The sequence below is a fragment of the Phytophthora cinnamomi genome (genome assembly GCF_018691715.1).
Source record: "Phytophthora cinnamomi strain GKB4 chromosome Unknown Contig92, whole genome shotgun sequence".
Classification (NCBI taxonomy): domain Eukaryota; phylum Oomycota; class Peronosporomycetes; order Peronosporales; family Peronosporaceae; genus Phytophthora; species Phytophthora cinnamomi.
Genome location: NW_027151025.1, coordinates 208,540 through 220,543, shown reverse-complemented (window position 1 = coordinate 220,543; position 12,004 = coordinate 208,540).

The following is a 12,004-nucleotide window of genomic DNA, read 5'->3' as shown; positions in this document are numbered from 1 at the left end:
GGTTCGACTCGCTGCAGTCGCTGCAGTACAAGAAGCAGACGCGAGACGTCGACGGGCTCATCGCAGCCGTGAAGACCGCGTTTGAGGATATGGTAAGTACCACCACCAACACATGCTTTCTTACGCAGCAAAGCGTACTAGAGGCGCCGATGCTTGTTGGTGGTGGCAACAGCTACAACATCCCCCACTTGAAAAAGGACGCACTAATGAGAGTCGAACCATTGCCTCACTGTCTCCCGTGCTCGGCTGAGGCGGTTGCAGTTGTTGATGCTTAAGCTTAATAAAACTTCGGTTTCGTAACGGTAAAATTAAGCATAAATATTACCTTCATTCTGATTGGTCATTCGCTGATAGTTCAATTTTGTGACTGCATATTGTTTTTCGGACCGGAGGTAGTATACAACATGGAGAATACTTAACATCGATGGTGGCAAAGTCCTGGATTTTCACGGGCGCTGAATACGTCATGGACAGCAAAATTGTGTCAGGTAATTCTTTTGGAGTTACGTTTGAACTCAACCCTGAATTACCGTTAACGAAGCTTGAATGTTGTTATTACAGGGTGTGAGTGCATTACAATGTGAGGGCTCTTGGGGGGGGGGGGGGCACCGACTCAAAAATACCGTAAACCGCGGGTTCAGCGCAACATCCCGTAAAAACATAAAAAGGGCTGTATCGTATTTTTTCGTAGATGTGACACCCCAACTCTCTATGATATGAATATGCAATTGACAAACAGTTCAACGTAAATGTTATTCATCGCGTACAAGTGGCACATCGCTAGCCGACACGTCCGGAACCCAAACGCTGTCACGAGGTCCGATAGGCATCAACCCCGCCATTATGAAGCTGTTGACAATGGCTTGATCAGGAACTACTGCCCAGGCTTCAGCCACAATCTGCGACAGCTGAGCACGCTTCTCTCGCGGGTTAGCAGGAAATAGGTTCTCAATATAGTACCGAAGGTACGCATTCCTTCAAAATACAGCAAAAACGTTAGAAAAAGTACGTACGTGACGTGGTTCGTGAAAGCCTTCATCACAGAGACGTTCATTGGTTGGCATATTCCTGTTCATTCCTGCTGCAACGCGTACCGAACCGACGCCATCTTGTGGGTCTTCCGACTGTCAAGGAGTAGGAGTCTACATCCGTCAATTGGCGGCTTACACACCTATACTGAAACAAAGTCAAACGTAATAATTGTCGATACATGTAATAAAATCATAACACGTGCTCTTTCAATCCAGTCAAGCATGACTGTAGCGTCACAGTATGCGTTCTTCTGCACGGTGTGCTCGACGGTTGTCGCATTAAATGCAGGGCTAAATACTTCTTGGGAGCATGCGCCTGGCAATCCTGCAAAAACGACAAACGGGGGAAGTTTCTCACCTGTGGCCGACGCAGCAAGAAACACAGACACTCGAAAACCGTTGACCGAGCTTCCTACATCTATATACACAAATTGTAAGAAAAATATAAACACTTTAAAATGTCAATCTTACCTTGCTCGACGTCGATCGTCGGAGACCCCACAAAGGCAACCGTGGTCCACCCATTTATGTCCACATAGACGGCCGCTTGGTCCATGTTATAGACATAGGCATACTTTTCAGGTCCACTCAAGTAGGATAGAATCTCGACTTCCTCCACAGTACGTAGTGTTGAGTGCGAAAATACATTCGCAATCTCCTATAAGCATAAAATTAAAACGTTAAAACATCCAAATTTCGCCACAATAGACTAAATCCGTACCTTACCTCCATATCAGACCGCTTTTACGGCCTTTGGGAGTGATACGTCGCACCGTCCGTCGATTGGGTTTGAGGAAGCGGTGGTTGTACATTAAACTTGCCGCCCTCGACCACGCAGCAAAGAGGGCGGGTGCAAATATTGAGTGCATAAGCAGTAGGCAGGTGATAGACACACAAAGATATCTATTTTTGCGCATGCTGACAATCCATTCAAGTAGCCTACGTATAAATCGCAAAAATACGTAGTCAACACAAAATTAAAACAGCATACTTGTTTGGCATTTCGCACCTCTGCTCTAGATCAGGTTGCTGCACGTAAACGTGAGCACGCGTGGTAGGTCCGGCGAAGCACAGATTGGAGGTCGAAGCAGCGATACGACTGGCATCCATTTTCCAGCGGTGAAGGGTCGACCGATCGACCCCCACACCCACACAGCATCTGCGACCGCCACCGCAGTCGAATTGGTCGAATCCAGCATCTTGAGTGACTTAGGTAGATGGTGCACATGAAATTAATATGTACCCTTACTTTTTCTTGTTCGCGTTCTTTGGGCTCCTTGGCATTTTGCGCGCGAATAGTAAACGACGGAGGTCATTTGCCCGCGGGATTATTCAGCTGTTGGTTCTGGCAGCAAGCTGACTTTTTACGCGTAAAAAGTAAGAAGTATATATATATATATATATATATAGAGAGAGAGAGAGAGAAGGGCTTTTTACAGCTGTTGCGGTGGACCCGTGGTTTACGGTTCTATGCCCAATAGTGATATTTAAAAATGCTAATTCCAGTCATTCCACCCAAAGGCTTCCGGACACTGTGGAAGGTGAGTGGTATCGCTCAACACCGAGTGTTTTCGTCAACGACGAGGTGATGATGGTGTGGTTACATGATGTGATTTGTAGGAGCCCAGGTGGGCCTTTTGCGGATGAGCACATACTCCAGATGGATGACGAGAGCGGGTACTTAAGCCCCAATGTACAGACTGCAACCAATACGCTACCGACAATTATTCCCACAAATGTGACCGATCGTATCCAGCGAGAAGATTGATTTCCTATTCAGCGAATTACGGCATATTAGTGCTTAATTTGTGAGGAACGCAACATGCAAGTGATTCTGAGGATAGCCTCCGAAATAGGACAACTCGAGATCAGGTCAAGACAGGTCAATATCGATTTGGCTCGGTCTCTACACATCAAATGTCGACAAAAAATTTTGCAGAGCGTGTAAGAATACTAAAGCGCAAATAGACGCACACACGCATTCGATCGGAAACGTGCGAGGTGCCACCGTGGCAGTGGGGCACCGCAGTCGTTCTAGAGATGTACCGCTTTACACCTCGTTCTACAGTTTGTGGAAGGTACGAAATACCAAGAAAACCTCTTTCCTCACTGTAACGTGTCGCTGTGCTGATTTGTCTAGCCAGTAGGCAACCAAATGTTAGCGCTGGACGATCTACATACCTTGAAGCAAATCGTTTCGGATGGAAAACTTAGTAGTGTAAACTAGAACCGTGAGGTTATTGCTGCTAAACTTGACGACTCCATTAGACTTTATTGCGACAGCGAGTTCCCCCTACTCAACAAAACTTCATTACTGGTATTCCACGAAGCCCATCACAATCTTGTCCTTTCAGAAAACATACGCCTGTTCCTAAGACAGCTGATCATCTTTACGAAGCCTTGGGCACCGATGGTGTACCGACTTTAATTCACCAGACCGCTATGGTTGACAGACGGCGGCTACAGAGCGCGCTGTCCGGTCAGTATTCGTGACACACCGCTGCGTACAAGTTGCGTTTCGCTTGGATGTAAACCAAGAATACCGCTTCGCTGAGAGCGTTGGCTACAGGCTGGTACTAGGCAGAGATCTGGGCACATTAATGCTGGACGAGATTTGGCCCATATTTATCCATCTCTACAACATACATGTAAGATATGGATTGCTTTCAAGGACATAAAAGTGCGAAAGCATTTTCGTTTGCAGCGATAACGAGGCTTTTAACAGGATGACCGCAGATCAAAACATCCCGATCATTGTGTAACGTTCTGGAGCTGTGACTTACGTCGGTCGATTAGCGTACCATTCTGTACATCTTGGTTACACACCTGGGACACCTCCCATGACGCAATGGGGTGTCATTGACGGATTTTTATTTCTTCTTCGAGACGACAAATTATTTTCCCACGTATACGCCACTCAGGCGAAAAATGGTATTCGTAAAAGTTCAGATTCTTCGTATTGTGCGACGGATGGACGAGCCTCTATTCCAAGAAGGCTGCGAAGCAGCAAGTGAAACAAGCACGAGCGGTGGAAAAATCGACAAGGAGAAGGCAAAAATGAAGTTAGCCGTGAAGAGAAAACGGAGCGCGACCAAGCAAAGGCGCAGCTGGCGAAGGAGAAGGCGTGCAAGACGCCGAAGTGTGACGGAGAGGAGGAGAAGCTTCGTCTGGTGCGGCAGCACGACAAGAGGCCGACCAAGAGGTGAAGGACGGGCATCGTCAATTGGATCGAACTATAACACTTGCCTTGTGTATGAAATCAAGTGTCCGGGAATATGATACAACCACGGTTTCGGCCCCGTTTTAATCTTGACTTTGTTTGTACCTTAACTGACCGGAATATGTATATCACGGATACCCCGTGACGAATAGTGCTCGGTTGACTTCTGTGTTTCGTTAAATATGTATTGACGCGGTTATACAACAATAATAGGGTCGAATTATTGTGCATTTCAGTCATTTTGGCGGGCAAGGTGCTAATCCCGCCCGAATTAGAATTAACCCTAATCATGTGTACCCATAATCGAAACTACATTTAGGGCCCCGATGATCCAAGCAGCCGCGGGTTAGCCTCGATTTATCTGGTCTAGGGCGGTTTGGCGGGTTGTTACCCGCCATTCGTTGTTAAATACGCCGCAACTCTGCCGCTACTTGGCCTCACTCTCATTTCAACGGCGGTGCCGCCATGACGATCCCAACAGACTTGAGGTGGCGGGCGATAGTGTTAGTGTACATGTATGACATCAGCATGGCGCTAGTGGCCTGTGTGTTAGGTGTATCAGTTCGGTCTATCGAGCGGTGACATGGCCTCTTCAAAACTAAGGGAAATGTGCTGCCTGAAGATAGCAAGAACAAGTCGGCAAGATAGCCTTCGGAGGCAGTCGATTTTGTAGAGGATTACATTCGTGTCCATCCATGTTTTTACTTAGAGGAATTGTAGGAGGCACTGAAGGAAAAGTTTGGCAGCACACTGAACTATTCTACTCCTACTCTCTGTCGTTTGCTAAAGTTTGACCTCAAAATTACCAGAAAAGTACTCACTAAGCGCGCGCGCGAAAGTGTGCCGACCGAAGTAGAAGTTTTTTTTAATCGAAAACTACGTCCATTTTACAGTGGACCCGATCAGTTAGTTTTAATTGATGAGACTTCTAAAGACGGTAGCGATGCGCTTAGAAAGTATGCTTGGTCACGTCGAGGCACACCTGCGATTGTCGCTTTACCTTTTAGTCGAGGGGAGCGTTTATCGGGTTTGGCTGTATTTGATGTGACAGGGTTCTTTGGATGGGAATCGACGTCGGGTACGTTTGACAGAGTTGCCTTTCATGACGTCTTCCGATGAAAAATTGCGCCGTATCTTAACCTGTGGCGATTACCAAGGTACAACACAAATCTATTAACCATTTGATGCAGTCTTAAGCTAATTCTGTTTTTCGTATGCTGTAGATCTATCGTCATCCTAGATAATGCCAAGCTTCACAGGGAGCTCGAGGAGCTTGTCCACTCTCGGGGTAGCATCCTGTTTTTCTTGCCACCATATTCACCGAATTTGAACCCAATTCTCTCTGCTTAAACGCTGACTAACTCGACACGCGCCGCTGGCTTTCAAACAAGACCCGTTAAGAACACTGAGTGTGGCACTGGTACAACGTAACAAGAAAACGAAAATGTCAATCTCTACCAACACTGCGGCTATGAACTTCAAGACCTCAACAAGAATTGTTTTTTCAGTAAGAAGCGAATATATTCTTCTTGAATTGAATACCATGCTCACTCAATACTGCATCGCTCATGTGATCGACATCTTCCACATTAACGGTAGGGCTGCTGCTAGGAATGGGAGGTCGGAACGGGGGGGGGGGGGGGGGGGGGGGGGGAGGTCGTAGCTAGGCAAGTCCAGTGCTTCCCGCAAGTCCGCCACGTTGAGATCTAGCGGCATTGAGTCGACAACGTACCGTCACGAACTCGCTCGAGCTTGGGCCTCGCCGTCCACATCACGTTGCAGAGCATAGATACATTGCAGCTGAGTGAATATCGCGTTGGTCGGCATCACTAAAGGGGTTTGCTCCGGCTGACGGGCGTGGCTCACCGCCCAATACGCGCGCGAAGCTTCGCCGAGCTGCTCCTCCGCCGGAAGCGCACTTAGATGCTCGTCAATCAGCGATGTGGCCGCCGCAATGCGACCCTCCGTTGCCCGGCGGATGGTTATTGAAGCCGACACTCTACTGACATAGATATAGAGCTCCAATTTGAAAGCTGCTTGCCTACATCACACGTAACAGTCAAATAATAATTCAGCATCATAGTCAATTCCCAATGTTACAATACATCTGAATCGTACCCTGTTTTGCGCTAAGCGGCGAGGTTCCCAGCCGTCGTAAGCTGTACTGACAGCTCCTCGTCAGACTCGGCAACGCTACGAATTTAGCTTGCGACGCGCTAATTGTAGGTTTCAGCAATATTGACCCAGCCTCCGGCCACTCGATCTCCTTGAGTTTGTCCACCAACCGGCGATCTCGGGCTCGAAAGCCAAGGTAGCCGTCACCGAGCACGAGTTCCATCGGACGAGGTGCCCCATAGCTAGTTCTGCTCGTACCGAAGGGCTCGCCCACCTTCAGTGTCAGAACTACAGACAGTGTTGGCGGAAGTGGCATGCTCATGGCCTCTACAATAGTCAAATGTCCAAACGAAATTAAGTTAGAACCGCGAGGGGTGATAGGCACTTCAGCATAAACTCAGTATAGTTGCACACTGGAAGCGCGGCTACGAGGAGCTCTCCTACAGTAGCAACATAAAAAAACAATATGAGCAGGGTGAAGCGAGTCATGTTGCACTGAATTCACCACATACGGTACTGCGTCCACCACAACTCACTGGTCCTAACACCTTTCGACAACGCTGCCTGTGTTCTACAGCACTTCTGCTACTTGCACGAGCCGAACCAATGTACAACTAGACAGTCAGAAGCAATATAAGCGCGTCAAAATCGTAAGCATACACGATCGTAGTGCTGATATGCAACTCACAGTAGGTAGACACGACGTATCCAAGCTCGAGATCCCTGCAAGGTCGCAATTCTAGCCGGATCGCGTCCCCAGCACGTGCGCAGTACGAACGCAGCACAAAAGCTACAATCGGTCGAGAGCGTATGGTGGGACAGCTAGCGCGCTTGAAGACGTCCCGAGGAGTCAGCAGCACCGGCGGCGGCGCAGAGTCAGAATTGCGGAGGGCAGACGACAGGCAGAACGCTGAACACAATGAGCAGGAAGCAGCACCCATTAGTTCGATCGGAGGCACGCCCTTCTAGCATGAGACTGCGCTGCTTGTCCTTACCGTTTAAGCGCTGATGTTGTTGTCTGTGCCACCCGTTTGAGCGTTGCTGGTTGGGAGCGGCCCTAATTAGTGCGGTTTTAGCTGCCGATCGGAATCGTATTTAAGGCTGAATTAGCGAAAAGCGCCCGGTTTTAGCCGGAGGAGCGGAATGGAATTGTGACAGAATAAGGAGCGCAAAATGTGTGAAGGGCACAATATAATAAATGACTGTAAGGTTTCCGGCAGTGGTATAATTGTGCTGTTTCGTAATTACAGTATAAAAACGTGGAAGTTGTACTTGGAAATGGTATCCCGTGGAGAATATTGTTCCGTCGGCCCTTTTTTTTTGTAAAGTACCGGAGCACTAAAAGTTTACTAGCTAAAGGATGATTTTGTGTAATAATGTAGTATGCTTCTTTGTTTTCTTTCGTATAAAACTGTTGATGTTACTAAAAGATGCGCGCTAATGAAAAATACGCTTATTACGAGATAAGTACACCCATAAGTGTCTGACCACGATTTTATTGTATAAGAATAGCGGCCGCGGATTTTCCCTGCCGATTTCGCGCGTACTTTTGGGTTCACTTTCTATCTTCTGCCACAGCGTTCGAATGAAGGTCCACCTAGCGGTTTGGGTTGATGCTGAAACGAAGAGAAATGCGTATACCCGTGCCTATGCCATAAAGAGGAAGCCCCTCGACGCTGCCAAAACAAACTATTCAAGACTCCAAGTGGCTTAGTGGTCGTGGTAGACAACGACTACGCGAATCACGACTGAAGCTTTCGAAAGCAGCTAAAAGGCGTTGGTTCATAGCTAAGCTGGACCAAGATTTCCAAGGAGGGCCCACCGGAATTCAAGCTGAATGGAAGGCGAGGAAGAAATCAGGAGCCACCAGCATCAAGATCGACTTTTGGACTAAACCTGAATATCAAGACGAAAGCCATCAACCGATATCGGCAGACACCACTACACGAATTACATATCTACGACGGACCGATGGCGTCCCAGAGCCTTCAGACATCTAAGTACTCGAGAAAAAATGTAACTCTTTTGATGAAACGTTGACGAAACGTTGGTCAACCTACCATGAAGTAGTTGAGAAGAAGCAAATCATGTCAATGCCGGAAACCTTATAGCCAATTATTAAAATTGGGCTCTGATAGAATTGATGTATAACCATGTCCATACATATTTAATGAAATAGAGAGACAACAGAGCAATATTCGTCACGGGGTAACATTTCAAAGGTGCAACATCCACACTTCAATACTGTATCACCACGAAACTGCGGAATCATATCAATGATCATAATGTTCACGATTAAGTTGTTGGAAACGAGGGGTTTGCTGGTAGGATGATGGCGAGTTTACAGTTGATTTATATGGCTCGCCTCTAATAGAGCTGTGGTAGATTGGCGCACGTACACGCTGCTGTCGGGCTAGATTAGTGTATGTATAACTTACAGTGGAACTGATGACGAAATGATGTGTATTCCAAGTCAAATGACCATCAGACGCAACACCAGGGACTTGATCTACATTGACCGGACCTGTCATCGACGTGTATCGGGTTCTTCCGATTCGGAATGGGGATCGGGCGACAAAGTCAGGAGTTTTTAGTGAATCCTGGAAAACTGTTTTGCTTCGAACCAGCAGGGGGATGTAGTCAACGAGTCAATCTAGAGGTTGAGAACGCAGGTCTCAACTAGGCTAAAAAGTCTATACTGGATTTTGGGTTGGATGTTCCAGCCACGGCGTTTGGAACGTCAGTCCGCTTTGTAAGAAATACGTGAGCTCGTGGCAACGCACCCAACAAAGTTGGAGAATGGATCCCAGGAAGTAGATGTATCAGGATTAGATTGCTCAAGTGACTCCACGTCCATTAGTCATGCACACAAATTGTTGGTCTCAACGTTAACCCTAAAAACATCCCCCGTGAGGTAGCAAAGGCTTGATAATAAGGGTTATCGGGGCAGCAATCCCTAAGCATTACCGTCCCTTGACAGATGTATAGAATATCTTTAAAAAACATCTCCAGCGGTGAGGACCAATCCGAACACTTTACATGGCCTTTAAATCCCCCGACTTATAGTTGAAACTCATGCTGGGCGATTTTCTCCCAACGGTGAGTTCTAACGCGAGCCTTATAAGTACATTCAGCGAGTGAAAAATCATACTCATCTTTGGCGCATTCATTCAAGTCCGTGAATTTTGCATAGTGTATGATTGACGTAGAGACTGGAGTCTGATTTTAAGACTCGAGAACCAAGCTGTAAGTCTTGGTGAAGTTAAAACCTGCAATAGGACCTGCCGCTGAGGGTCGTACGTTTCGCTCGTGTCTCAACAATGCTACGTTTAAGATAAAACTGCCTTTGGGTCCAACTGCTAGAGATGATCTAACCGGGAACGGATATTACACGGGGAATTCCGAACTTTTTGCTGCTGTGACTTTGTTAACTTAGTCCTAAATTGTAGGTGACACTACAGCAATCAATCGTCTTTTCATTTTTATGTTGGGCGGTTAACGCTGATGGGCGAGCACTGCTATCGATTTGATGGATTAACCCTTTCGCGAGCCACTTTTATTAATTATACAATCTGAGGCATTCAACTGTAAAAGGTCGCAAAATTCGCCCTTTAACGAAATCACGATACTGCGGTTCACATGTCTCATGGGACATGTCATCTACTATGATTTTGTGATGTTGTGTTTTGGCTGCGAAGCGAGAGCTCCGCGCCGTGACCTAACGGTATCGAAGTTTTACGAGAAAAGTGACCGAGGTCTCCTATTGGCTACACGCATTTACCGCGCCAGAGTGACAGAAAACAAGTTAGTGACCGTAAATCCCCGCCGAGCTCTCCAAGTAGTCATAGTGGATACGCCTTTTGCCTCTTATTAGGAGCCCGGACTTAAGTCGAAAGCTCGTCCGGTTGTAGGATCAAACCGAAGCTCGGCTAGCACGAGATATTTGGATAGCCATTAGGAATTAGTTATAGTCGAGGTCTTACCGCCTCTATCTATTAAATCAGAACGGAATGTTCCCCCCCAATCCACACAGGGTCAAGTCCGTCTGCGGTAAGTCTAGCTAGCGACGGCGCGGGGTGTGGATACGCTCGGCCGACGCGGGGTATGCCTGCCGGTGAACGTAAGGTACACCGACCGGAAGTTCTCCCTCGTAAGGCCACGAGAGAGTGTTGGGAGGTAGAGAGTCCTCCCGGGAGGTTGAGAGTCCTTCTTGTACGTGTGTACGTGTTTCTGGGTGCGTGGCGTGGTCCCCACTGTATTTGATTTCTCATCGAGGGTTCACCTCCGTACCCCTGTAAAGGCCTTGACCGGCCCGGTACCGTTCCTTTCTGAGGGACTACAGTGGGTTAACCGCAAAAGCGTGTATATTACGCACCCCAGCCGTTGCTCGTGGCTGGTGGTTCCTTTGTGTGGACTCTACCTATTTGACCGAGACTTCGACACCGGCACATTCAAGGAATCGGACCTGGTCTTCGCGTTTTATCCCAACGATATTCGCCTACTTTTCGAGGGTCGCGTGCGTTGTTGGTAGGAGACGTCCCATTTGTCGAGGCAGAGGGGACGAGGACTCGTAAATTCGTGAATTCCTGCACAACAATTTGCCAGTTACACTGTATGTAGGAAAATATATCTTGACATTTGTATTAAACATGATTACATGATGATTATGCCAGACACCTTTTCTGATTTGTCATAAAATACGGTAGACTTGCTGTTGAAGTTTGGTAGAAGGGCTAAAATGCGCCTTTTTAGTGGGGGTTATTCGTACCTTGTTTTGCAAAACACCTTAATGGGCGATAAATGCGCCCTCTCATCGCGAAAGTGTTAAAAGCATGATGAAATCGTTTCCATGACCACCACCAAGACGGGAATCTGAGCAAAACTCCTGTGCATGGATTGTTTCCTTCCGGGTTTTTGTGTGTCTTTAAATCGCACTCCTTCTACAGTGGTTTCTTAGGCATCCGAAACTTCGCCAGACGAACTGCTAAGCCCAGATACTTTCCTCGATCGCAAAGGGTTCTATAGCCTTCCGACACGTACTCGCTGTCTCCAACGTTTGAGGATTCATAACGGTTAGCCACCAAATCACTGAAGAGCTTTGATTGCCACTCCCTGCCGCGTTTCTCTGGCGGCCGTATCTAAACACTGGCATCCGCCGGCGCCACCAGCGGAGCATGCTTAGCTGCATACTCGGTTCACTTTTGCCTTACAGACTTCGTGGGCCAATTCGAACACAGTGGCTTGTGTCGTCTCCTTCAATCTATCGACTTCAGCGCTGCTGTTGACGCACTGCCTACTACCATTCTCCAGGTCTCGACGTCCTCCTTGCAGCACCACCAGACGGTCTCATCCTTCAAGCGGCACGGCGCCGAGCTAGTATTCGTCGCTCCCTCCTTCGCTGTATCATAATCCACACACCAGGCCATTATTACCACGCAATCGCAGAATTCTTGCCTTACCATGTTGCTTCTCCGGTTTAGGAATGAATGAGATCTAATATTTTGGAAAATTGAGAGGATCCATCCTGGAAGGCGTAACATTCCAGATCGTAGATCTAATTAGACACTCCCTGACATCGGAAAACACGCTTATCACCTCCAGATTTCCGGTATCGGGAAGAACGTTTCAATGACTCCCT